Consider the following 27077-nt stretch of genomic DNA (forward strand, 5'->3'; position numbering starts at 1 on the left):
ATGGCCATGGTGGGATAGACAAGGTTGCTTCTTCGTGGACCCTTCGTGGGTGGAGCCCTCCGTGGACTCGCGCAACCGTTACCCTTCGTGGGTTGAAGTCTCCATCAACGTGGATGTAGGATAGCACCACCTATCTGAACCACGGGAAAAACATCCGTGTCTCCAATTGCGTTTAAATTCTCCAAACCCTTCCCTTTACATTCTTGCAAGTTGCATGCTTTACTTTTCGCTGCCTATATACTCTTTGCATGCTTGCTTGATATGTATTGTGAATGTTGAAATTGTGCCTAAACTCCACTTAAACCGAAAAAGCTTAAAAACTGCAACTTTAGCATTAAGTGTCTAATTCCCCCCCCCCTAGACACATCTACTTCAAGGTCCTACAAGTGGTATCAGAGCTTTGGTCTCCATTGCCTTGGTTTAATCACCATTGGAGGAAGATGGATGTGTCTACTTTAGGCAGTCTTAGACATAGAGTGCCTATTCTTGATGGAGAGTATTTTCATGAGTGGAAAAATGAGATGCTTGTAATTTTCAATCAATATCATTTGAACAAGTATATTGCTAGCCCTTGTGCACCTCATGTTGATCCTTTGCATCCTACCCTAGATGAAGATATCGACATAATTCGCAATCTTAGAACTGTTGAGCTCATCATTAGAGGATTGCCCAAAAATTTGATTGCTAGTTTGCCTACTCTTAATTGTGCCTATACTATATGGAAATTTCTTGAGGAACGATTTCCCGATTATTCCTTGAAAAATTTGGATGAAATTCTCCATAAATCTTTTGCCTTGAGTAAGATGAACTCTAGTGATCCTAGTTTTGGTGGTTGTCTATTTGAGCTTACCAATCTCAAACATGCTAAAGGAGATGTTGGAATCATTATATCCGAAGCTATAAGTATTCATAAAGGTGACCACTTTGATCATCATTTATCTAATGAATTACCCTCTCTAGGAAATGATGAGTCACAAGATCATGGTGAACATGGATACTATGATGATGATGATGATGATAGTGACTTCGATCTTGATGATGCAATGAGACATTTTGGTCTTATGGCAAATCTTCGGGGATATGTGTCAGGAGGAAAGGAATGGGTTCTTGATAGTGGATGTACTGATCATATGACCGGAGATGAAGAGATGTTCCGTGAGCTTGCTGAAAATGACGGCCCTCGAAAATATGTCACCTTTGGTGATAATTCAAAGGGTAAAGTGGTTGGCCTTGGTAAGGTGGCCATCTCACATGATAGTTCCATTCAAAATGTCATGCTCGTTGAATCTCTCAGCTACAACTTACTTTCAGTATCTAGACTTGCTGATTTTGGTTTGAATGTCCTATTTACTGAGGTAGATTGCCAAGTGTTTCGTCGAGACAATCATAAAATGGTCTTTACCGGTATGCGTAGAGGTGATCTTTACATTGTCAATTTCTCTAAAAAGGCACAACCTAAAACTTGCTTTATTGCTAAATCCTCAAAAGGTTGGTTGTGGCATAGACGACTAGGTCACGTTGGCATGAGAAACCTTGACAAGCTTATTAAAGGAAATCATATCCTTGGAGTTAACGATGTCATATTTGATAAGGATAGACTTTGCAGTGCTTGTCAAGCAGGTAAACAGGTTGGAGGAAGGCATCTCGTGAAGAACATCATGACCACAAGGAGGCCACTCGAGCTACTTCATATGGATCTTTTTGGTCCCAACGCCTACAAGAGTCTCGGTGGAAATTCTTTTGGTCTAGTTATAGTTGATGATTTTTCAAGATTTACGTGGGTGTTCTTTCTTGATGACAAGTCGCAGGTCCAGAAGATCTTCAAAAACTTTGCTAGGAAGGCCCAAAATCAGTTTGACATGAAGACCAAGAAGGTTCGGAGTGACAACGGAACGGAGTTCAAGAACGCAAATGTGGACACCTTTCTTCATGAAGAAGGGATTTCACACGAGTTCTCGGCTACGTACACACCTCAACAAAATGGAGTTGTTGAGAGGAAGAACCAGACGCTCATCGAAATGGCAAGAACGATGCTTGATGAGTACAAGACGCTGAAGCACTTTTGGGCAAAAGCGGTTGAGACAGCTTGTCATGCAACAAATCGCTTGTATCTTCACAAGCTACTCGGCAAGACGGCATACGAGCTCCTCACCGGTAACAAACCCCAAGTTGGATACTTTCGAGTATTCGGCTCAAAGTGCTACATTCTTGACAAGCATCGTCGTTCAAAGTTTGCTCCTAAATCTCATGAAGGTTTTCTACTTGGTTATGGCTCAAACTCTCACACTTACCGTGTCTACAACAATTTCACCCGTAAGGTTGAAGAGACGGTAGATGTGAAGTTTGATGAATCTAATGGCTCGCAAGTAGAGCAATTGCCAATCGATGTAGGAGACAAAGACCCTTTAGAAGCAATCCAAGACTTGTCTATTGGCAAAATTCGTCCAACGGAGGTGAAGGAGAGTACCTCGTCCATCCAAGTGGAAGCTTCTACTTCACGACAAGGTGAACCAAGAATTGATACAGAAGCATCCACAAGTGGGACACACCAAGATGAAGAAGACGAGGAAATGCATCAAGACGAACATCAACAACCTCCTTCTCCACCACGACAAGAGAACGACAACGTCAACAATGAAGAAGGCCAAGAAGAAGAACAAGATGAAGAAGATGTTCAACGAAGACCCAAGCAAAAGCTCTCACGAGTTCGAGCAAGAATTGCCAAAGATCATCCCGTCGAGCAAATCTACAATGATATTCAAACTGGGAGAATCACTCGCTCAAAAACTCGTTTAGCTAACTTTTGTGAAAACTATTCATTCATCTCTAGCATTGAACCTATGAAGGTTGAAGAAGCATTGGAAGATCCGGATTGGATAAACGCTATGCATGAAGAGCTACACAACTTTGAGAGAAACCAAGTTTGGACATTGGTTGAGAAGCCCGACAACAACCACAACATCATTGGTACCAAATGGGTGTTTCACAACAAGCAAGATGAAGATGGACAAGTGGTTCGCAACAAAGCACGTCTCGTCGCCCAAGGGTACACACAAGTCGAAGGTATGTACTATGGTGAGACATATGCTCCCGTTGCTAGACTTGAGTCCATTCGCATCTTACTTGCCTATGCTAATCACCATAATATCACCTTGTACCAAATGGACATTAAAAGTGCTTTTCTAAATGGTGAAATAGAGGAGGAAGTTTATGTCAAACAACCTCCCGGCTTTATCAATCCTAAGAAACCAAATCATGTTTACAAACTTCACAAAGCTCTTTATGGTCTTAAACAAGCTCCTAGAGCATGGTATAAATGCTTGACCAAGTTCCTTATTGCAAGTGGTTTTGAAATTGGTAAAATTGATTCTACTCTTTTTACTAAAAGGTTTAATGGAGAACTATTTGTATGCCAAATTTATGTTGATGATATCATATTTGGTTCAACTAACCCTCTCTTTAGTGAAAAGTTTGGAAAGCTAATGTCAGAGAAGTTTGAGATGTCTATGATGAGTGAACTCAAATTCTTTCTCGGTTTGCAAATCAAGCAAACTAAGGAAAGCACATTTGTCTCTCAAACGAAGTACACCAAGGACTTATTCAAGAAGTTCAATATGCAAGAATGCAAAGGTATGCCTACACTCATGCCTACTAGTGGACATCTTGATTTGACCAAAGATGGTGAACTGGTTGATCAAAAGGTTTATCGCTCTATGATTGGTTCTTTGTTATACCTATGTGCTTCACGTCCCGACATTATGCTAAGTGTGTGCATGTGTGCACGATATCAAGATGCTCCTAAAGAATGTCATCTTAAGGCCGTGAAAAGGATAGTGAGATACTTAATTCATACACCAAACATTGGCATTTGGTATCCTAAGAGGTCTTCTTTTGATCTTGTTGGCTATTCTGACTCGGATTATGCCAGAGACAAGGTTGATAGAAAGTCCACTTCAGGTACTTGTCAATTTCTTGGTAGATCTCTTGTGTCTTGGTCTTCCAAGAAACAAAACTCGGTATCCTTATCCACCGCTGAAGCGGAATACATTGCCGCTGGTTCATGTTGTGCTCAATTACTTTGGATGACCCAAACTCTTAAAGATTATGGGATCTATGTGAAACATGTTCCACTGCTTTGTGACAATGAAAGTGCTATCAAAATTTGTCATAATCCTGTACAACATTCTCGAACTAAGCATATTGAAGTTCGTCATCATTTCATTCGAGACCATGTTGCTAAGGGTGACATTGATCTTAAGCATGTTCGCACCGATAAGCAATTAGCGGATATATTTACTAAACCTCTTGATGAGAAAGTATTTTGCAGGTTGAGAGGTGAATTGAACACTATTGATGCTTTGAACTTGGAGTAGGAACTCCATTGGATACATGCAAGACATGAGCTTATGACTAATCCATGATATATCTCTTATGATGACTATCTTATGTCTTGGATATATTTGTACCTTGCATGTTGTCTAACCCATGTAGGTGCTTGGTTGAATCTAATACCATGAGATTGCGACTCACTCACATCTTGAGCAATCTCTACATCACCAAGTCTCTACACAATGGTGGTTGAAGACAAGGAAGCACAAAACCATTCAAACATATCCTTTGACAATTTCTATGTTGAGCTTCATGATTGTCATTTTTGGAGACACAAGTGCTCTTCCTTGCAAGAACTAACCCATGTAGGTAGATGAACTCAAAACTCCAAGCGGTGCTCCCAACTCTTGATGAGCTACATCAACCTTGAGCACCCACACAAGTTCAACTATATGAGCAAGAACCACACCACCACCCAAGGTATGTTATTCCATCTTAGAGAAGCTTTACTCCAAGAAATGAGTCAAAGCAACTCAACAAGATGTGAATACATCAAGATGCTTAAACGAGAAATGGTAACCCCATTTTGAGCTTAAACGATGAGTATGACCTATGATCAAGTGTTCTCACTTGACTCCTAAGTCAATATACTCTAACATAGGTGACTATGTCACCGCCCAACTCTAGATGAAGTTCTCTTGTGTTCTTTTCTGTGTTATTGCATTTTTCTCATGCATATTTATTTTCTTTCTCTTTTTCAAAAAAAACTTCATCTAGATCTTTCAGTTTCTTCTCTTTTCTTTTTGTTTTTTTTCTGCATTTTCTGCATTCAATTCATTGCAAATCTTTGTGCGATCCTACATGTTTAGTGAGCTGAGGTGACAAGTGTTTTTCTCTGTGTTGAACTCGGTTTCACCGACTTGTAGTTTTCGGTCCAACCGAATCTTTTCGGTACCACCGAAACATGCCACTCGGTGCCACCGACTTCGCAATAGGAATAACAGTTTGCCACTTGTTCTATATTTCTTCTGATCTAGCTCCACTCAATGAATCTTGTCCTCTACAAGCATCACAGTTTTATCCATTGCTTTGTGTTGAGTCTCAAGGACCAAACCTATACGACGGATTCCAGAAATCCCTTCTTGGAAGTTGATGTCAAAGGGGGAGAGAGAGATCACATCAAAGCGACCTACAAGGGAGAAAGTATTAAGGGGGAGAAAGAGATTTCCAGGGGGAGAGAATACTCAAGGATCCCAGATGCTTGATGTTCAAGAGGAGAGATGTCACATGTCTTTTTGGGGGAAAGACATGTTCATATGTGCTTATTTGCATTAAGTTCTATCCATTCGTATCTTTCAGCTCTGATTTTCTGTTCCCTATCTTCTCCCAATATCCCATGTAAGATTCAGGGGGAGCAAGACACCTAAGGGAAAGAAATCAGTCAAATTCATTGCATATCTTTACTCTTGGGGACATGTTGAATCCAATGTGGTACCTTGTACTCACTCTCCACATGTCATCCCAGTCTTGGTACTCTTGTGGCTTCTTTGGTTTGCTCTGGCTAGTGGAGGTACCTGTGTTATCTAACCTTGTTTGTGTAGGTTCATTACATCCTAAGCCAGCTAAAGACTACAAGGTAAGTGTATGCATCAAAATCATGAGTATGAGGAATTCTTGTTATGTACATACTGTTTGCAAGAAGGACTCATGAGCATGAAGGTATTTTCCTTGATAATCTTTTGCTCTGATGCATATGGCCAAGATACATGTAACACATTGCCTACTCTGTCATGGTTATGCTCTCACATGCCTCTATATTTCACATTTACATGAGTGCATACATGTAGGGGGAGCCTATGCTTGTTACATGTCCTTCCAAAGCTTTACTTACTGTTCTTTATATCTTTATCTAAAGCTTTGATGTATGCTGCCCTCAATTACCAAAAAGGGGGAGGTTGAAAGCACAAGTGCTCCCTAGGTGGTTTGGGTAATTAATGACAACATATCTCTTGTTGGACTAACGTTTCTATCTAGTATGTTTCAGATAAGTTCAACAATGGAGTGGCATGGACTAAAGGTTGTGGGAAATTCTCCAAGATGCTAAGGACAAAGGATTGGCTAAAGCTTAAAGCTCAAGACTCTTCATTTTACATTTTAGTGATCCAAGATCACATTGAGTCCATAGGAAAAGCCAATACTATCAAGGAGGGATGAGGTGTTGCTTAATGAGCCTCTTGCTTCAAGTGCTTAATGATATGCTCCAAAATCCTCAGCTACTTTCCCATTTCCACATATGACCTAAACCTAAGCCAAACTCGGACCTACCGATTATTTCTATCCGGCGCCACCGAGTTTCACTTGTCATAGCCATTGCCAAACCCTAGCAAATCGGTTCTACCGATAGGGATCTCAGTCTCACCGAGATGGGATTGTAATCGCACTGTGTATGTCCATTGCCAAAATCGGTCTCACTGATCTTGTGTAATCGGTACTACCGAGGTTACAATGCAAACTCTCTGGTTAGCTTATTACCAAATCGGTCTCACCGAGTTTGTGTAATCGGTCCCACCGAGTTTGCCTAACCAACTCTCTGGTTATCTTATTACCAAATCGGTCTCGCCGAGTTTGAGTAATCGGTCAAACCGAGTTTTGGATTTACCCTAACCCTAGCACATCGGTCCCACCGAGTTGATCCAGTCAGTCCCACCGAAAATCTCTAACGGTCACTAGGTTTACTATTTCGGTCCGACCGAGTTTGTTGATTCGGTCCCACCGAGATTGGTAAATTGTGTGTAACGGTTGGATTTTGTGTGGAGGCTATATATACCCCTCCACCTCCTCTTCACTCGTGGAGAGAGCCATCAGAACGCATCTACACTTCCAACTCATATGTTCTGAGAGAGAACCACCTACTCATGTGTTGAGGCCAAGATATTCCATTCCTACCACATGAATCTTGATCTCTAGCCTTCCCCAAGTTGCTTTCCACTCAAATCTTCTTTCCACCAAATCCAAATCCTGTGAGAGAGAATTGAGTGTTGGGGAGACTATCATTTGAAGCACAAGAGCAAGGAGTTCATCATCAACACACCATTTGTTACTTCTTGGAGAGTGGTGTCTCCTAGATTGGCTAGGTGTCACTTGGGAGCCTCCGACAAGATTATGGAGTTGAACCAAGGAGTTTGTAAGGGCAAGGAGATCGCCTACTTCGTGAAGATCTACCGCTAGTGAGGCAAGTCCTTCGTGGGCGATGGCCATGGTGGGATAGACAAGGTTGCTTCTTCGTGGACCCTTCGTGGGTGGAGCCCTCCGTGGACTCGCACAACCGTTACCCTTCGTGGGTTGAAGTCTCCATCAACGTGGATGTAGGATAGCACCACCTATCCGAACCACGGGAAAAATATCCGTGTCTCCAATTGCGTTTAAATTCTCCAAACCCTTCCCTTTACATTCTTGCAAGTTGCATGCTTTACTTTCCGCTGCCTATATACTCTTTGCATGCTTGCTTGATATGTATTGTGAATGTTGAAATTGTGCCTAAACTCCACTTAAACCGAAAAAGCTTAAAAACTGCAACTTTAGCATTAAGTGTCTAATTCCCCCCCCCTCCTAGACACATCTACTTCAAGGTCCTATAGTATGTCTAGAGGGGGGTGATCAGACTACTTGACCAAATAAAAATCTAGCCTTTTCCCAATTTTAAGTTTTGGTAGATTTTAGCAAATTAGAACAAGTCAAGCAATCAACCTACACATGCAAGTCTAAGAGTATAGCAGCGGAATGTAAAATATTACATCTGAAGGTAAAGGGAGGAGTTTGGAGGGAGCAAACGCAATGTAGACACGGATATTTTTGGCGTGGTTCCGATAGGTGGTGCTATCGTACATCCACGTTGATGGAGACTTCAACCCACGAAGGGTAACGGTTGCGCGAGTCCACGTAGGGCTCCACCCACGAAGGGTCCACGAAGAAGCAACCTTGTCTATCCCACCATGGCCGTCGCCCATGAAGGACTTGCCTCACTAGGGTAGATCTTCACGAAGTAGGCGATCTCCTTGCCCGCACAAACTCCTTGGTTCGACACCACAATCTTGACGGAGGCTCCCAAGTGACACCTAACCAATCTAGGAGACACCACTCTCCAAAAGGTAATATATGGTGTGTTGATGCTGAACTCCTTGCTCTTGTGCTTCAAATGATAGTCTCCCCAACACTCAACTCTCTCACCGATTTGGATTTGGTGGAAAAGATGATTTGAGTGGGAAGCAACTTGGGGAAGGCTAGAGATCAAGATTCATATGGTTGGAATGGAATATCTTGGTCTCAACACATGAGTAGGTGGTTCTCTCTCAGAAAATGAATGCTGGAAGTGTAGGCCGTTCTGATGGCTCTCCTTACTAATGAAGGAATGGTGGAGGGGTATATATAGCCTCCACACAAAATCTAACCGTTACACACAAATCACCAAACTCGGTGGGACCGAATCATGAAACTCCGTCAGACCGATTTAGTTCAAAATGTGAATGTTAGGTTTTTCGGTGGGACCAACATGTCAACTCGGTAGGACCGATTTCATCAGGGTTAGGGCATAACGTAATCTCGGTGAGACCGATCACATAAACTCGGTAGGACGGATTCCTGTAATAGGCAAACAGAGAGTTGGTCAGGCAAACTCGGTGGGACCGATTCGCTCATTTCGGTTGGACCGAAATGTTACGAAAGGGAAACAGAGAGTTTGCGTTGCGAACTCAGTGGGACCAATTGCTCATCTTGGTTGGACCGAAACGTTAAGAAGGGAAACAGAGAGTTTGCAATCCCATCTCAGTGAGACCGAGATCCCTATCGGTGAGACCGAAGTGACTAGGGTTTCTGGCATTGGCTATGTCAAATGAACCCGGTGGCGCCGAATAGATAATTTCGGTGGGGCCGAGTTTCACTTTTGGTTTGGGACATATGTGGATATGAGAAAGTGGTCGAGGGCTTTTGGAGCATATCACTAAGCATTTTGTGCAAGCAAGACATTAAGCAACACCTCATCCCCTTTTAATAGTATTGGCTTTTCCTATGGACTCAATGTGATCTTGAATCACTAAACTGAAAATGTAGAGTCTTGAGCTTGAGCCAATATGTGTCCTTAGCATTTTGAGGGGTCCAAATGTGATAGCCTGGCTTATTAGGGATGATACACTACTCATATCAATAAGGAATTCCTTCTTTTCTGGGAGCCCATTCGTAAAGAACTCCAAAGTTAAGCGTGCTCAGCTTGGAGTAATTTCAGGATGGGTGACCGACCGGGAAGTTTCTGTCGGGTGCGCATGAGTGAGCACAAAGTGCGCAGGAAAGACTAGTATTGATCTGTGGGGCCAGTCGAAATCCTGCCAGGAGTAACGACCACCGGCGGGTGTGTCCAGGGCATTGGGAGCTCGGTGGGACCGATTGCTCATCTCTGTTGGACCAAAATGTTACGAACAGAAACAGACAGTTTGCAATCCCATCTCAGTGAGAACGAGATCCCTATTGGTAAGACCGAAGTGACTAGGGTTTCTGGCAGTGGCTATGTCAAATGAACTCGGTGGTGCCAGATAGATAATTCTAGTGGGGCCGAGTTTGACTTTTGGTTTGGGACATATGTGGATATGAGAAAGTGGTGGGGTGCTTTTGGAGCGTATCACTAAGCATTTTAAGCAAGCAAGCCATTAAGCAACACCTCATCCCCATTTAATACTATTGGCTTTTCCTATGGACTCAATGTGATCTTGGATCACTAAAATGATAATGTAGAGTCTTGAGCTTTTGCCAATATATGTCCATAGCATTTTGAGGGGTCCACATTCCTAATCCATGCCATGCCAATCATTGAAATTTCTACAATGATCATCTTGAAATAGCATTAGGTCAACGAGCTATATGTTGTTAGAAATTACCAAAACCACCCAGGGATAGTTGCACTTTCAATTTGCTTGTTCAAGAAACTCCAAAAACTCTAAAAATATTTCAGTGTGTTTCTCTGAATTTCTTTTCTTCTTATTCGAGTTGCACCAAGGAGAAGACGACGATGAAAATGTTGAGTGGCTCGCATATGAATAATTGTTGAACTAATAAAGAGCACTGAGGGAGTCCTGGATTAGGGGGTCTCCGGACAGCCGGACTATATCCTTTGGTCGGACTGTTGGACTATGAAGATACAAGATTAAAGAATTCGTCCCGTGTCCGGATGGGACTCTACTTGGCGTGGAAGGCAAGCTAGGCATTACGGATATGTATATCTCCTCCTTTGTAACCGACCTTGTGTAACCCTAGCCCCCTCTGGCGTCTATATAAACCGGAGGGTTTTAGTCCGTAGGACAACAGACAATCATACCATAGGCTAGCTTCTAGGGTTTAGCCTCTCCGATCTCGTGGTAGATCAACTCTTGTACTACTCATATTATCAGGAATAATCAAGCAGGACGTAGGGTTTTACCTCCATCAAGAGGGCCCGAACCTGGGTAAAACATCGTGTCCCCTGCCTCCTGTTACCATCCGCCTTAGACGCACAGTTCCGGACCCCCTACCCGAGATCCCCCGGTTTTGACACCGACATTGGTGCATTCATTCAGAGTTCCTCTGTGCCATCACCATAAGGAAGGATGCCTCATCTCGTTTTTAAGAACAACATCACCGCCAGGGGAGCCCTGGCTGTCGGCCAAACTCTCTGGCTAGGCAGTTTCATCATGACCGCCCGTTCGGCTGCTGCCCCAATGATGACTTCTCAGGTCATCAAAAACAACCTCCACGTCGGCTCGGAATTCGCCGAGCAGATGGATCCAATGGAGCTCTCTTCCCTAAACAAGCTCTTGGATCGCATCGCCGCCTTGGGAGTCGCTACGGACTATGATCGGATTGGGCTTAAACCCAATCAAAGGGAGATTAACTCTCTCCACCAGTCACCCACCATGTTGCGGTGGTGGAGGAACAATGCGGCAATTTCTCTTCTATCTTGAGGACTAACTATGTCCAGATTCCTGAGCTCTCCGAGCCGGATACCCGTTTACGGGAGGACACCACCCAGGCCTTGAACCTAGAGCCAGGCAGCGGGCCAGACTTATCGGGCAACATACCGGAACCTGAAATTCCAATATTGGAAACACCTCGGCCCCTGGGTCTCAGATTGGGTAGGGGTTCGAACTCAATTCCACCCACCCACCCAGACATAAACGATCTTTCCCACATCAGGCAAGAGCCCCATGAAATAGTACATCATTATTGGGCCAGATTCCTCCCCTGTGATGAACAAGGTTAAGGACTGTCGCGAGGAAGACACCGTCTCATTTTTCTACAATAATTGCACGAACAAGGGAATCCTTAACGCCTTAAGTCGCCGTGACATATCACGCTTCGCTGACCTGGCGTCCATAGTACGAAAGTACTGTACGATGGAAAGCGCCTGGAAAACCGAAACCAAATTTTGGGATAATTCGGCTAAGAATATACACCCAGTCTGAAATAAAAGGGTGCACTATCATAAGACACCCGAGTTTGTTACAAAGAATCAAAAACCCTCTACAGGGCATGGAACCGTATTGGAGGGATGGCTTAACGGACCCTGCAAAATTCATAGCACAGCGGATACCATACCCACGCACAGCCTTAGAGCATGTTGGATAGTCCGGCAGGTGGCCAAAAGTGGTGAGGATCTTCTTATCCCAAATGCCACAGAGCGCCATACCGTGGATAACAATACGCTATTAATAGTTTTTGAAACCTTCGCATCAAATAATAGGCGCAAGCGAACACTCCGCAGCCTCGCCGAAATCTGGCACGTAGCAGCAACGAGTCCATGGAGTGACACTGCTATTACCTTCAATGCCAGTGACGAACCTAAATTCTGAATGGCCCGAGCACCAGCTGCACTGGTGCTCAGTCCAATTGTGGACGGCTTTCGACTCACCAAAGTACTCATGGACGTCGGCAGTGGATTAAACCTCATCTATGAGGAAACTCTTCAAAAAATGGAAATAGACTGGAACCGCATTGAGCAAAGCAGCACAACCTTTAGAGGAATCATCCCCAGTAGGGAAGCACACTGTGCTGGGAAAATCACACTAGATGTGGTATTCGGCACGTCGGAGAACTATAGGTCCGAAGAAATTACATTCCAAGTGGGCCTGTTCAGTAGTGGATACCACGCCCTTTTAGGACGGGAGGCATTCACGATCTTCCAAGCCATACCCCATTATGGGTACATGAAGCTCAAAATGCCCGGGCCTAACGGAATCATCACTCTCGCTAGTGATCCGGACACAGCACTCCGCGCCAAAAACAAAACAACCGCATTGGCCCTCGAGGCATTATCTGAAGCCCTCTCGGCTGAGGAACTAACTGCGCTACGCTCCTCGGTGGACAGGGACGACGTAATACTTGACAAGAGATCCAAGTCCACCTCTTTTAAACCAGCGGATGAAATAGTCAAATTCCAAGTCCACCCAACGAACCCTACAAAAACAGCCTCCATCAGGGCATAGTTAAACCCCGCCGTGGACGCCACACTACGAGAGATCCTATGCGAGAATTGGGACATATTCGCCAGGCACCCCTCAGATATGCCATGAATCCCACGCAGGCTGGCCGAGCAGAGTCTCAATATCCTAAAGGGATTCAAGCCGGTCAAGCAGGCTCTTTGGCGTTTCTCTGAACCTAAGAGACAGGCTATGGGAGAGGAACTAGCCAAGTTATTGGAGGCCGGATTCATTAGAGAAATAAAACAGCCGGACTGGCTAGCAAACCTGGTGATGGTACCAAAGAAGGACAAATCATGGCGCCTATGTGTCGATTTCAAGGACCTCAACAAGGCTTGCCCAAAGTATCCCTCCCCCCTCCCCGCATCAATCAAATTATCGATGCTACCGCATGACACGAGTCATTGTGTTTCCTCGACGCATACTCCGGCTACCACCAAATCAACATGGCGGAGTCCGACCAAGCCGCAACGGCATTTATCACACCATACGACCCTTTCTGTTTCAACACAATGCCTTTTGGGCTCAAAAACGCCGGCGCAACATATCAGCGCATGATCCAGACATGTCTGGAGAAACAGATCGGCAAAACAGTAGAGGCATACGTAGATGATGTGGTTGTTAAAACCAAACACGTCGACTCTCTAATAGATGACTTGAGGCTCACATTCGACAACCTCCGAACATACGACATCAAGCTCAATCCGGAAAAATGCGTTTTCGGCATACCAGCCGGAAAGCTCCTGGGATTCATTGTCTCCAGTAGAGGAATTGAAGCTAATTCGGCCAAAATCCGAGCCCTGTCACAGTTGGCTACCCCAACAGACCTCAAACAAATCCAGAAACTAACTAGATGTGTGGCGGCTCTAAGCTGCTTTATCTCCCGCTTAGGAGAAGGCATTAGCCCTTTATCGCCTCCTTCGGCACACCGAACTCTTCGAGTGGACGGACGCTGCCACAGCCGGATTGGAAGAAATAAAAGCCATACTGGCAACCAACCCAATCCTGGCCGCGCCAAACATCGGCAAACCAATGTTGTTGTACATTGCGGCAACTCATCAAGTTGTAAGCGCAGTGCTCGTCGTCGAACGAGAAGCTGACGGACATAAATTCCCTCTTCAAAAGCCGGTATACTATGTATCCAGTGTCCTCACTACATGCAAATCACGGTACCCACATTATCAAAAGATAGCCTATGTGGTATGCATGGCACCCCGAAAGCTGCGACACTACTTTCAAGAGTGTTCAATTACAGTAGCCTCGGAAGTGCCACTTAATGATATTATAAACAACCGCGACGCCACGGGCCAGATTGCCAAATGGGCCATTGAGCTCCTCCCATTCGACATAACATACAAACCTCGGCGAGCCATTAAATCGCAAGTATTGGCCGACTTTATCGCCGAATGGACGGAAGCCGAACTCCCTAAAGAGTATGGCGCATACTCCAATTGGATCATGCACTTCGACGGCTCCAAAATGCTGGCCGGTCTGGGGGCTGGCGTCGTCCTGACATCCCCAACCGGAGATACCGTTCAGTACGTACTGCAGATACTGTATACAGACTCCAACAACTCAGCCGAATACGAAGCCCTGTTGCATGGTCTTCGGATGGTAGTCTCCATGGGCATTCAATGCCTGGAGGTGCGTGGGGATTCGAACCTTGCAATATCCCAAATAAATGGAGACTTTGATGCCAAGGATTCGAAGATGGCGGCCTATCGAAACGCTGTCCTAAAGATGTCAGCTCGGTTCGAGGGGCTCGAATTTCACCATGTGGCTCGGGAAAACAATTAGGCGGCGGATATCCTCGCCCGCATCGGCGCAAAACGCGACGAGGTCCCCCCCAACATCTTTTTGGAGAGGTTGTTTAAACCATCGGTGGTATGGGAAGGGGACACCGGTAACAATAGTCCGGACCCGGCCAAAACGCCTGATACCGAACACTCTGACATAATCGGAGGCTCTGCCACCGAGATAACACCTTCAGCCAACGTAATAATGGTCGTCATCGCCCCATGGACAGAACCATTCCTGGCCTACCTAACTAGGCAGGAACTCCCCGAGGACCAAAATGAGGCACGCTACATAGTGCGGCGATCTAAAGCCTACAGTGTCCATGAGGGAGAGCTGTATAAGAAAAGCACTACCGGAGTCCTTCAAAGGTGTATCTCTGAAGAGGAAGGGCGGAAGCTTTTGGCAGAAATTCATGCCGGACTCAGCGGCCACCACGCCGCAGCCCCGGCCCTTGTAAGCAAGGCCTTCCACACAGGTTTTTATTGGCCGACGGCCCGGACAGACGCGTAGGACTTGGTCCGACGCTGCGCCGATTGCCAGCTGTTTGCAAACCAAATCCATATGCCACCCACCGCCCTCCGAACAATCCCCATTACCTGGCCTTTCGCGGTCTGGGGGCTTGACATGGTTGGACCCCTTAAAGGGGGAACCCATAAGAAAAAATACTTATTGGTCATGGTAGATAAATTCACTAAATGGATAGAAGCCAAACCTGTTAAAACAGCTGAATCCGGACCGGTGATAGACTTCATATACGGGGTTGTACACCGTTATGGCGTCCCCCCACAGCATCATCACGGACAACGGCACGAACTTCACGGCCGACGAGGTAAAACTCTGGTGCAACAACATGGGCATCAAGCTCGATTATGCTTCCGTCTATCACCCACAAACCAACGGCAAAGTTGAGCGAGCAAATGGTCTTATCATGAGCGGCATTAAACCCAGATTAGTGCGATCCTTAAAGGAGTCTAACACGCACTAGGTAGAGGACCTCGACTCCGTACTCTGGGGGCTGCGGACCACGCCGAATCGCAGTACCGGATATACACCCTTCTTTATGGTGTACGGCGCAGAGGCAGTTTTGCCCTGCGACATAATTCATGACTCACCTCGAGTGCGCATGTACGAAGAAAGAGAAGCCGAGCTCGATCGACAGGACAGTCTGGACACCCTAGAGGAGGAGCGCGACGTGGCAAAAGCCCGTTCCGCATTTTATCAGCAACAGGCTCGCAGATAGCAAAGCAGAGAAGTACGGGCCAAAACTTATAATGTTGGCGAGTTAGTTCTACGCCTCCGGAGAAGAAAAAGTCCAAGCCCGAGCCCAAATGGGAAGGTCCCTTCATTATTGACCAAGTTCCGACCGGTGGAGCGTACCGTCTGCGTGATGCATTGAATAATAGACTTGAGTCGAACCCATGGAACGCTGCCAGACTCCGAAGATTCTACTCCTAGTGCGGGACTCTATATTCGTCTCCTTCCTCTGTCCATTTTTTGCATATACATTATCTGTCTTTTTTCACTTTCTTTCTTTTCCTCTTTCTCTAGGCCTTCAAGGGCCACCTTGTGCCTCGCTTGCACATTACAGATGCGCTAACCGCGCTCATTATCCTGGGGGCTTCTTACACAGAAGCTTAATTATCTATCCGGGCTTCACGCCCCGCACATGTGTTATTCTTCCGCATGTACCTTTTCTTCGCCACTATATGCATCAATATGACTTAAGTTTTGGCCAAGCTGGGTTGCCTGGCTCTTGCATTTATGCCCTACGTTCCCGTTAATTCGGCTAGGGCATAAGGGGAGCACCTCTGCGATTGTTACTGTCGGGTCAGCCGGATGTGTACCTCAGACTGGGTGAAGCCAAAAGCTAGCGTTCTTAAGGAAATATTCGGTCAGCGAACAAAAGATGATTTTTTTTCATTTTCCATATATGCCCCCAGATGTTTTTTTCCTGCGTTTCCTCTCGCAGTCCGGACATGCACTTTAGGGCATGCATACCCACGGAAAGGAACCCTTAATGGAACTATTCTCCCTGGAAAATGTTTCTTACTACCCATGTAATATAACATAACTAGTTGGGCACCTGTCTGTTCAAGCACTAATGACCCCTACGCCTGGTCTCCATGCATTACCCCGGTTCTTATATAACTGAGCAAGTATTCGGATACACTCCGGACTATCGGGTCCCGAGGTTGAAGCGAAAAGGTCCGCAATGACAAATGATCTACAATCCGGCTAGAAGGCATTATACATGTCACTTTAATTACATAATCATGTAGACAGACTAAATTCCTCTTCTATACCATCCAACAGGCGGTCTAGCCTACAATCCTGTTGGGAATATTTTGCGGCTAATTCTACTTGCCCATAGACTAAGCTAACGGGGATCTCTTTTCCGTCGGGCCCCACAGGTCCGACCTCGGCCATGTGATTTGGGTCAGCCTTGGTATACCGCGTCTTCACCATGGCCCAAGCTTCCCTGGCACCTTGACGGTAGGCAGATATCTTCCACAATCGGAAGTGCCGCCGCGCTCCCTTGAGCTTCTCCACAAGCTCTCCAACGCCTTCATGCAGGGAGACGGATGGCCACAAGGCCTGGGCAATGCCTTGCATCACCTGCCAAACTTGTTTATGTAGTTGTGAGAGCTCGGATAGAAGATCACCCGCAGACCCGAGCATCTCCTCCATGGGATGACCCGTCAGCATACCTGCATACATAACTCTATTAGCCGGCTTCTCCGCCGTCCCCTTTATTAAAGGTTCGTTCAAGCACTTACTAAATATGCCGCGTCGAAGCCGCTTATTCACCTTCTCGGAGTCCGCAAGCTGGGCTCGAACATCTTTCAGTTCCACGCTCAGCTTGGTATTGGCGTCTTGGAGATTGTTTTTCTCCCGCCTGACCTCAGTCAGCACGCGTTCGCCAGCCTTTATCTGTTGTGCGGCGTGCTGCTCCTCTGGATTCTCTCCAGATTCATCTGCAAACATCTATTGTTAGACCTACAGCCATGCAGCATGCTATACGGTACCTGTTATTCTTTGAAAGAAATGTTACCAGCTGGGGACTTTTTGGGTTCCTTCAATGCGGCAACAGCGGCCCAAAGTTGGGTCTTGCATTCCTCCAGCTCCTGTGACAGTCTACTATTCTTCTCTGTAAGAGCCTGCACAATACGATGATCCTTAAATCAGTTCTGCTAACTGTTTCAAGTCTCAGGGGCTACTGATACATATAATCGTCAGATTTACTTACCCGTACATCCTTTACATATCGGTCCGTGGATCTGGTTAGACCATCTTGAGCAGCACGGAGGTATGCCTCTCCAGAATTGAAGGCATCAAATGCCTCTGGTGAAAAGCAAGTGTCGTGGAGTATGGCCCAGCGGCGCCTATGATTCATGGCGCTCTCCACTTCTGAATTTGTAGCAGATAGCCTATCCGCATCCTCTGTAGGGAGAGTATCCGGCGTCCGCCCCATGTCGGCTTCCGCCTCTATGTCCGGTCCTGGAGCCCGACTGGTCGAAGCGTGATCGGCAGCCTCACCGGACATATTCCGATGAGCATTTTTTCTGTTAAAGAAACATGGACGTCATTACATTTCAAGAAAGACGACAACCACGGAGCGGGGTTTCTGTCATACCTCTGCATCGGCGTCTCCGTCCTGACCGCCTTCCTTTTTGGCCTGCCCGGCCTCGGTGCCTCTTGTGGGCGAGTTGCTGCGGGTTCGGCATGGCGTCCCGAATGCCTTCCCTGTAAAAACACCATATGTATATGGTAGGTGAAGTGTCTAAAAGGGGATCCTAGTTTTTGGAGTTGGGATTTTTCGTTTTTCTTACGTGCGACGCAGGAAGCAGTCCGGGATAGTCGGCCGTAATGGCCACCGTGGCGTTATCACAGCTTAATTGATAGAACTGCCGGTTTATCAGCTCCACGAATATGTCCGGATCTTCTTCGAGTCCGGAACCGAGGGCCCAGTCAGGGTCCTCTGGTTGAGGAGATGGGCTACTGACCTCCCTTATGCCTTTTAGCAGGTCTTGCCGCAAAATGGCAAGGTGAGTACCTATGACAGAGAATGCGGGAAGAATGGGAGCAAGGAGATATAACTCACCCAGCTTGGAGGGTTGTACATGGAGAATCCATCCCATGGCTTGAGGCGGATGAACTCCTCTTCCTCTCCCTTGAACAATTCGGACAGAATTTTTGCTAAGGAAGCAGTGTTGTCCGGGCCCTTACGCCCGCAACGGGCGGCATCATCTTTCCCGTTAAAACACCACAAAGGGTGCCCTCGATATTGAAGCGGTTGCACTCCCCACATTATGCATATTGACATAACCTCGATTACCGTCAATCCTGATTGAGCCAGTGCTTTAATCCGGTTCATCAGGTAGAGGACTTCTCTGTTGTCTTCCTCCTGGGGCTCCGCGGGTGCCAACTTTGGCGTTTCTTCAGAGGAGCATTGCTGAACTTAGGAAGACCCCGCCGAACAGGGTCCGGAAGGAGGACGTCCTCCATATAAAACCATTCCGAAGGCCATTCTTCGGACGTCTTCTTTGGAGTACTAGACAGGTATCCGGTTTCGGTGATACGCCATATCTCGGCTCCACCCACTTGATGAAGTGACCCCTTCTGTGTGTGAGGGACGAGGCAAAATAACCTTTTCACAACTCAAAATGAGCCTCGCAGCCCAGGAATAACTCGCAGAGGGCAACATAGCCGGCGATGTGTAAAATGGAAGCAGGGGTGAAATTATGTAGTTGGAGGCCGTAAAACTCCAGGAGCACATGAAGGAACGGATGAATCGGAAATCCGAGTCCCCTCAATAAGTAAGGGACAAGGCATACCCGCTCCCCCGTAGAAGGGTTGGGGAAGCTCTCCGCTTGCTCCCCGCCATTGTAGGTGGCGAGCCCGGCTCGGATGGGCACCATATACGCCGGAGGGAGAAATCCCTTAGTCTGCAGTTCGACTAATCGACTGTATGGGACTGAACACCTCTCCCAATCACCGGGCTTAGGGCTACGGGGGCGGGAGGAGGAGTTGTGGAGGTCGGCCATGCTGGAGTGGATCTTTCCGAAGCACACTCCGATGGATTCTCGCTGGGGGAGGATGGTATGGATTGGATCTAAGGATCCCCATCCCTTTAATAGACAATTTATTTATCTGGCTAGGGGGGCGAATGTAAAAATGCCCTGGCGCCTCGCATTCATTCGACACGTGGAAGATAGCCCTTATTGGGCGCAGAAGCCAAGAAGTTCAACATTTATGGGACCGGACACTGCTTAGCAAACGTTCGAAATTTGGAGAAGAACCCGCCTTGCAATGCCGAAGACAACACTGCGCGTCGGACTCATCGTCATTTAAGCCTGCTTCGGGGGCTACTGAGGGAGTCCTGGATTAGGGGGTCTCCGGACAGCCGGACTATATCCTTTGGCCAGACTGTTGGACTATGAAGATACAAGATTGAAGACTTCGTCCCGTGTCCGGATGGGACTCTACTTGGCGTGGAAGGCAAGCTAGGCAATACTGATATGTATATCTCCTCCTTTGTAACCGACCTTGTGTAACCCTAGCCCCCTTTGGTGTCTATAAACCAGAGAGTTTTAGTCCGTAGGACAACAGACAATCATACCATAGGCTAGCTTCTAGGGTTTAGCCTCTCCGATCTCGTGGTAGATCAACTCTTGTACTACTCATATTATCAAGAATAATCAAGCAGGACGTAGGGTTTTACCTCCATCAAGAGGGCCCGAACCTGGGTAAAACATCATGTCCCCTGCCTCTTATTACCATCCGCCTTAGACGCACAGTTCGGGACCCCCTACCCGAGATCCGCCGGTTTTGACACCGACAAGCACATTTTACCTTGTCTTCTCTTGTTGAATAAAATGTTTGCAGATTCCAGCTTAGTCCATGGCACTCTTGCACTATTATTATTTTCATATCGTTCAGTCATGCAAGTGAAAGGCAATAATGACGATATTCGATGAACTGGCCGTGGCAAAGAGAAACTCGTATGAACTCAACTTGTTCTGTTTGTGTAAATATATTATGATTCAACCAATTATGATTAAACATGTTTGCAATGACATTAGAGATTACAGTATCTCATGCCATGCATAAGTAGCTGGGAGTGGATAATGATTTATCTTGGATATCAACATTGCGTTAAAATGATTGTGATGTAGTATGATGATATGGTATCCTCCTCTGAATGTTCGAGTGGCTTGACTTGGCACATGTTCATGCATGTAGTTGAATCAAAACCAACATAGCCTCTGTGATATTTATGTTCATGGTGTTCATATCCTACTCATGCTTGTGTTCAATGTTACTTATGCATAATGCATGTTCATGATCATTGTTGCTCTCTAGCTGGCCGCTTCTCAATCTAATTGCTAGCCTTGGCCTGTACTAAGTGGGGATTCTGTCTGTACATCAAAAACCTTTAACCCAAAAGTTATTCCAGATGATTCCACCATACCTACCTATATACGCTACTACCCTGCCGTCCTAAGTAAATTTGCACGTGCCACCTCTAAAAACTTCTAAAAAATATCCTTTTTGTGTGCCTGGATCGTTCATGGAACGATAGGAGGTGTTTGGTATGTTCCATGTTAAGAGGGTTATTCTCAGGTCGAGTGTTTATTCACTCGCCATCGCACGAGAAAAGGGCGGTAATAGGGATTCCCAATCTCGAACTAAAAAATGCAAATAACTAAACAAAACTCTCGCAGGACTATTGTTGGTTTGGATGGCACCCGTTGTTTCAGACAAGCCGTGGAATGTGATTGTTGGTGGAGGGAGAGTAAACCTTTACTTTTATCGCTTGGGAACCGCCACTGGTGTGCTTAGCATGGAAGATATTGATAACTGATGGGCGTGAAGTAAGTGACAAGGGTGCATGTCTCAAAATATCATTTACCTCTGTTTTAAAACCTGAGCTCTGGCACCTCTGCAAATCACTGTCTCCCTCTGCGAAGGGACTATCTATTTACTTTTATGTTGTGTCATCACCTTCTAAAACAAGCGCCAGAACCTGAGAGCACATCTGTCATGACTTATGCATTGTGTGTAGCTAATGTTGGGTGCATCATGACTGGATCTTTTCTACCATGAATTACAATGTCTAGTTGTTGCTTGGAGTTTGGAGGTGCTCTGCATTTATGTTTTGCGGTCTCAGAAAGGGCTAGCGAGATACCACTATTGTCATATTATATCATGGTTGTTTTGACAACATGTTATCGTTTGAGATATCTTATTATTGCTCGCTAGCTAATTATGTCATTGATATGAGTTAATATAATCTTTAAAAGTTATTATCGGCATGGTTAGTTATAATGTTGGCTGAAAACCTGGGTGTTGTTGAAGCTTATTTATGAAAACAAGAGCAAAAGAGTTCATAAAAGTTTTTTCTTTTTCACTTTCAGTTTATCAACTGAATTGCTTGAGGACAAGCAAAGGTTTAAACTTAGGGGAGTTGACACATCTCCAATGTATCTACTTTTCGTAACGCTTTTCCTCCTGTTTTGGACTCTAATTTGCATGATTTGTATGAAACTAACCCTGGACTGACATTGTTTTTCAGTAGAACTACCATGGTGTTGTTTTTGTACAGAAATAAAAGTTCTCGGAATGGAATGAAACTTTGTGAGGAATTTTTATACAATAAACAAGAATTTCTGGAGCCAAGACCTACCGGAGAGAGGCACCCGGGTGGGCACAACCACCAGGGCACGCCCCCTCTCCTGGCGCGCCCAGGTGGGCTGTCCCCACCTGGTGGCCCCATAGCCCCAGAAACCGATGCTATAAAATCCTATTTTTTCCAGAAAAAAATCAGGGAGAAAGAATTATCACGATCCAATGCCTATGAATTTACCTTATGTTGTTCTTGCTAAGTTACAACTGCTATCGTCATTGTTACACTTGCTACAAAATTACTGCTATCACCGTTACCGTTACCATTGCTACTGCTATTATTATCAAAACTATCACACTACTTTGCTATTGATCACTTTGCTGTAGATAATTAATCTCTAGGTGTGGTTGAATTGACAACTCAGCTACTAATACCTTCAAATATTCTTTGGCTCCCCTTGTGTCGAATCTATAAATTTGGGTTGAATACTGTCGGTGTCAAAACCGGCGGATCTCGGGTAGGGTGTCCCGAACTGTGCGTCTAAGGCGGATGGTAACAGGAGGCGGGGGACACGATGTTTACCCAGGTTCGGGCCCTCTCGATGGAGGTAATACCCTACGTCCTACTTGATTGATCTTGATGATATGAGTATTACAAGAGTTGATCTACCACAAGATCGTAGAGGCTAAACCCTAGAAGCAAACCTATGGTATGATTGTATGTTGTCCTATGGACTAAACCCTCCGGTTTGTATAGACACCGGAGGGGCCTAGGGTTACACAGAGTCGGTTACAAGGGAGGAGATCTACATATCCGTATTGCCAAGCTTGCTTTCCACGCCAAGGAGAGTCCCATCCGGACACGGGATGAAGTCTTCAATCTTGTATCTTCATAGTCCAACAGTCCGGCCAAAGAATATAGTCCGGCTGTCCGGAGACCCCCTAATCCAGGACTCCCTCAGTAGCCCCTGAACCAGGCTTCAATGACGATGAGTCCGGCGCGCAGATTTGTCTTCGGCATTGCAAGGCGGGTTCTTCCTCCGAATACTCCATAGAAGATTTTGAACACAAGGATAGTGTAGAGCTCTGCAAAACAAGTTCCACATACCACCGTAGAGAGAATAATATTACCACAAATCTAATCTGCTGACACGTTTAGCAACATGACATCATGCCATGGCCCGGTCATTATTCAAACCGATTTTCTCAACCAGCACTGCACACATATCGCGAGGCGGTTTTCTTGACACGTCTTGTCGAAGCAGAGATCATGTCCCCCTTATTACGGGATTCTCATCAATACGGACGTGGGTAACCCAATCTTGCCCATTGGTATGACTCCTCGATTTTAGGCAAGTCACAAACGGCCACGAGGAGGACGCTTGATATTCACCCTCTTTATAAAGAGGCCAAGGCTTGTCCTTTTTCCCTCTCGTGCCCAATCGAATCCTTCCCCCGCCTCGAGTTCCAACACCCAAGGCTCAGGTCAGGCACTTCGGACCTTCAACCATGTCTGGATCCAACCTTCAAGGTTGGTGGATGCCTTCTCTGTCATAGAGGAAGACATCAAGAAGCTAAGAGAGGCCAGGTATTTGACCAGCGAAATCTGGCACAGGCTACCTGCTCGAGGGCAGGCCATTCCCACTCCCGAACCCGGCGAGAGCATTGTATTCATCTCTCATTTCCTCCGAGGGCTAGGCCTCCCTCTGGATCCCTTTGTTAGGGGGCTCATGTTCTATTATGGGCTGGATTTCCATGACCTGGCCCCAGATTCCCTCCTTCACATCTCATCGTTCATCGTCGTGTGTGAAACCTTCCTCCGCATTACCACACACTTCGGCCTGTGGCTCAAGACTTTCAATGTGGAGCCGAAGATGATCGAAGGGCGACACGCAGAGTGCGGAGGTGCCGCAATAAGCAAAAGCACTGATGTTCCATGGCTAGAGGGTTCCTTCCCAGTGGTGTCCAGTTTATGGCAACGGGAGTGGTTTTATATCATAGCTCCCCGGAGTACCAAGTGGGTAGCCGCCCCAGCCTTTCGCTCGGGCCCCCCACCACAACTGGCGTCATGGATCAACAAGGGGCTGGACCGGGGGTTAGAAAATGATGTGCCTATATTGCAGAGTCGCGTCCGAGATCTCCTTGAGAGAGATGTCAGCCTGGTCACGGTAATGCAAGTCATGCTAGTTCGTCGAGTCCCGCCTTGCAAACGTTGACCCCTCCGTATGTGGGAATTCAACCCGGAAGGACCGCGAACTATTCAGCACTTCCTCGGCATGACGCTCGAAGAGATGTACAAATTGTTCTTCGGACCACAAATAAAGTGTCCAGACACCACCGAGGATGCGGGTCTGAGCTGTAATCGCCCGGATACCCTAGTAAGTAATCCCGTGGCCGAACACGCTGTCTTTTTATTTATCATAACATTATTCTGAAAAGTCGGTCCTTGACTAGGACTGGGTAACAAAGGCAAAGATGATCAGGTGTTCGGCCCCCCTTCCCGAAGGCTCGGCCGATCTAGTACTAGCCAGAATGCTCGAGCCGGCGCCTTATCAGGCGCCCTCAGGGGAAGACAAAGGGGGGAATAAAGAGGCTGAAAGCAGGCCTCACTCATTATTCATCCCAACCGGAGGAATTAGCGCCTCCGCGAAGGAGGACAACCAGGGAGAAGAATCTGAAATCCCCTCTCCCCAAGGAAGGAAGAGGACCACCTCTGAAGACCCGGAAACAAAGGTTTCCAAACGGGGGAAGAAATCTTCACCAGAGGGTCCTGCCTCGGAGGGTACTCTTGCCGCACAGTGCCCGCAAGGGGACCAGCCCTCTACCGAGCTGTAAGTAAAAAAAGTACTTAATAGTAAAAATATCCTACTTTACTTCTGAAGATAATAACTGAAGCATATATCTTGTAGTTCGGATCGTAGCCCTTCTCGACAGAGTTCGTCTTCGGGGGATCTTCTTCCGGAGATGATGGAGAGCGAAACACCTCACCATGCCACCCCGCCTCATGAGGCGGGCGACCCCGAAGTGTCGTCCTGGAGGGTTTCTCCTGATCCGTCAAGGCCAGAGGGTAATCCTTCGGCCACCCGAAGTCCTCAGTATTCGGCTCCTAAAGAGATCAATAGAAAGAGTCCGGAACCATCCGGTGTGCGATCGGATGCACTGAAGGATCTTCTGGAGCAAGCGTCCATCTCAGAAGCGCATCGTACGCTAATGGGTACGGTGATTGAGAGGATTTCATCCGCCAAAAGCAGGTTACATGAAGCTTTTATGAGTCTGCTGAAAGGCTTTGAGGTACGTGGAAGAGTGTATGTTTTTGATAGTACCGCACACGTTAGGTGTGCCCTATGTAGATAGTAGCCCCTGAGACTCTGGTTGCCGTCGAGAACGGCGGCAAACAGATGATCATAGTCCCAGGTAATAATCCGACCGCCTTCATGTGCAGGTGGCTAAAGGTCCGGTGGCTAGTCGGACTGGTGAGTTTGCCGAGCTGAAGGGGCAACTGGATGCGGCGGATGCCTACATCGTGCTTTTCAACAAGCGGCTCGACGAGGCACAGTGTATGTGATTTCTCCGGTGATCGACAAATAGTAAGAGGAGCATGATGCTAGTATCTTTAATATGTTGTGACTGCAGATGGATCTGCCACCGTGGAGACCCTTCAGGCGGAACTTGCCCGAGCCAAGGAACAAGCCAGGAATAGTGATGCGGCCGCTCTAAAGGCGGTCGAAGAGCTGAGGGCCAAACAGGCTGCGCATTGCCAAAGCAAGGAAAGAATAGCCAAGATGGCCGTTGATTTGAAAGATGCCACCGACCGTTACCAGCTTCTTGAGAAAGAAAGCCGGGCGAAGGCGGCAGAGCCGGACAAGGCCATGGTAGCAGCCAAGGAAGACCGCTCTAAAATCAGAGCGGCGAAGGAGGAGCTGCGTCAAGCTGGAGATATCGCGGCTGGGAAGCCCTTTTTGTTGCGGACGAAGTTCGGAGATCCGAAGTATGCCCCTCTTGATCAACTATGGAGTTCTGCAGACACATACGTGGATTTGGCAGCCAGTGCTGCCGATGCGGCCGAGTACTTCAAAGATCAAAAAGATCATGAAGTGGAAAGGCTATTCTGGTCACAGTTCCATGTTCAAGTGCGTCCGCTGCTGTTGAATGAGCGAATGGCCGAGTGGGCGGAGCTCCATAGGTTGTCCGGGCTTGCCATGAGGTCTGTTGTGGATCATCTGTGGCCGGAGGGGCCACCGCCAAATAGTTATTTTAGTCTAGTGCAACAGTTCCTTGGTGATGTGTCGCATATCGATGCTATGAAGAGGTCGGCGTGCATAGAGGGTGCGTGTATGGCACTTGCCCGTGTCAAGACATACTGGGCAGAGATGGAGGCCACCACAATTGCAACCCAGAGTTCGGCCGTAGGCCGAGTACCTGTTGAGCACTACTTTGAAGAAGTCCTTGAAGGCGCTCGTTCAATAGAGGCTCAATGCTCGAAGAATATTATGTTCTAGTGACATGTATTCCCATTGTAAAAACAATGTTTTATTGAATTATAAAGGCTGTGTTTATACTTTTGCATGAAAGTATTATGATGCCTCATGTGCGGCCGTTTATGTATATATGTATATAACCTGAAAGTTTGGAGTCGTCGGCTTCAGTCCCCACGCATATAATGCGGGGGTGTTCACAAAAAACGCGTATTCACACTTGATCCAACATCTTGGTCCATTAAAGAGGTGGTAGCGCAGCGAACGAGGCAATCGGACTATATTGCTTTAACACTTTCACTTAGCCATAGGAGTTTGATGGTGGGACTACTATATAGCCCCTGGTACCTCC

The sequence above is a fragment of the Triticum urartu genome, chromosome 3A, assembly GCF_056163025.1.
Source record: "Triticum urartu cultivar PI428250 chromosome 3A, HENAU_Tu73, whole genome shotgun sequence".
Classification (NCBI taxonomy): Eukaryota; Viridiplantae; Streptophyta; class Magnoliopsida; order Poales; family Poaceae; genus Triticum; species Triticum urartu.